Source organism: Scyliorhinus torazame, chromosome 4 (genome assembly GCF_047496885.1).
Source record: "Scyliorhinus torazame isolate Kashiwa2021f chromosome 4, sScyTor2.1, whole genome shotgun sequence".
NCBI lineage: Eukaryota > Metazoa > Chordata > Chondrichthyes > Carcharhiniformes > Scyliorhinidae > Scyliorhinus > Scyliorhinus torazame.
In genome coordinates, this window is record NC_092710.1 from 95,635,806 (window position 1) to 95,638,092 (window position 2,287).

General features: G+C 51.4%; 1 non-coding gene across 1 annotated transcript; it reads left to right on the forward strand.

Annotated features, from left to right (window-relative positions):
* The first annotated feature begins 909 nt into the window (after nucleotides 1-909).
* On the forward strand, nucleotides 910-992 carry trnal-cag (transfer RNA leucine (anticodon CAG)). Its single transcript has one exon. It is a non-coding gene; the product is annotated as a tRNA-Leu (tRNA).
* Nucleotides 993-2,287: the final 1,295 nt, after the last annotated feature.

Consider the following 2,287-nt stretch of genomic DNA (forward strand, 5'->3'; position numbering starts at 1 on the left):
TACCCAGTCTTCAGAACAGTGACCACGACACCACACACCCTGCCATGGCAATCTCTGCAAGACGTGCCAGATCATCGACATGGATACCACTATTACACGTGAGAACACCACCCACCAGGTACGCGGTACATACTCGTGCGACTCGGCCAACGTTGTCTACCTCATACGCTGCAGGAAAGGATGTCCCGAAGCATGGTACATTGGCGAGACCATGCAGACGCTGCGACAACGAATGAACGGACATCGCGCAACAATCACCAGGCAGGAATGTTCCCTTCCAGTCGGGGAACACTTCAGTAGTCAAGGGCATTCAGCCTCTGATCTCCGGGTAAGCGTTCTCCAAGGCGGCCTTCAGGACGTGCGACAACGCAGAATCGCCGAGCAGAAACTTACAGCCAAGTTCCGCACACATGAGTGCGGCCTCAACCGGGACCTGGGATTCATGTCGCATTACATTCATCCCCCACCATCTGGCCTGCGAAATCCTACCAACTGTCCTGGCTTGATACAATTCACACCTCTTTAACCTGGGGTTACCCCATCTCTGGATCTGTAAAGATTTAATCACCTGCTAATGGTCGCATTCCAAGCATTGTTTGGCATTTTTGAATTTGTCTATAAATATGTTTCTGGAACATACCTCTTCATTCACCTGAGGAAGGAGCGGTGCTCCGAAAGCTAGTGACATCGAAACAAACCTGTTGGACTTTAACCTGGTGTTGTAAGACTTCGTACTGTGCTCAACCTAGTCCAACGCCGGCATCTCCACATCTTGTCTGTAAGGAAAAGAGCATGTTGTATGGTCTCATATATTCCTTAATTGTGCCCATCTAATGGCTGCGTGGCCTAATGGTGATTCTAATGACGACATCAGAAGATTGCTGAGTCCTGCCGCGGTCGTTTTAGTTGGTCAGGATGGCCGAGCGATCTAAGGTGCTGCGTTCAGGTCGCAGTCTCCTCTGGAGGCGTGGATTCGAATCCCACTCCTGACATTGATTATCCTGGGCGGCACGGTAACACAGTGGTTAGCACTGCTGCTTCACAAAGACAGGGTCCTGGCTTGGGTCACTGTCCGTGCGGAGTCTGCACGTTCTCCCGGTGTCTGCTTGGGTTTCCTCCGGGTGCTCCGAATTCCTCCCACAGTCCAAAGATGTGCAGGTTAGTTGGATTGGCCATGCTAAATTGCCCTGGTGTCCAAAAAGGTTAGCTGGGCTACGGGGATAGGGTGGAGGTGTGGGCTTATGTAGGGTGCTCTTTCCAAGGGCCGGTGCAGACGCAATGGGCTTAATATCCTCCTTCTGCACTGTCGGTTCTGTGACCTATGATCTATGTGCAAACCAGAGTCAAACAGGGTTGTGTCATCGCAGCAATGCTCTTTTCCATTTTTTTTGCATCAACACTGCACCATGTCATCCTAAAACTCCTTGTTGGAGTGGAGCTAACGTACCGGAAAAATGGGAAACTGTTCAACCTCTGACCCCTCCAGGCCAGAACCAAGACCACCCCAGTCGCTGTCATCGAGCTGCAGTTTGCAGGTGACGCCTGTGTGTGCGCACATTCAGAGGCCAAGCTACAAACCATCGTCAACACATTCACCGAGGCATATGAGAGAATGGGTCTCAGACTAAACTATGGAAAACAAAGGTTCTCTACCAGCCTGCTCCTGCCACACAAAACTGCCCCCCAACCATCAAGATGCCCGGTGAGCCATAGATGTGTCATAGAATTTGCAGTGCAGAAGGAGGCCATTCGGCCCATCGAGTCTGCACCGGCTCTTGGAAAGAGCACCCTACCCAAGGTCAACACCCCCACCCTATCCCCACAACCCAGTAACCCCACCCAACAATAAGAGCAATTTTGGACACTAAGGGCAATTTATCATGGCCAATCCACCTAACCTGCACATCTTTGGACTGTGGGAGGAAACCGGAGCACCCAGAGGAAACCCACGCACAAACAGGGACTATGTGCAGTCTCCGCACAAACAGTGACCCAAGCCGGAATCGAACCTGGGACCCTGGAGCTGTGAAGCAATTGTGGTATCCACAATGCTACCGGGCTGCCCTTGGACAATGTGAATCATTGCCCATACCTCGGGAGCCTCCTCTTACGCGAGCAGACATTGACGACAAAATCCAATGTTGATCATTTGTGTTCCTACAAAGAGTTGAGAAAGTACATTACCAGGAGGCAGTTACACTCCTTCAGATAGCAACACCTGATTTGGTCCATGGTCAGGGGCAGGAGGATGTGACCATGAGTGAGGCAGGTATCTGGGCTGAGAAAC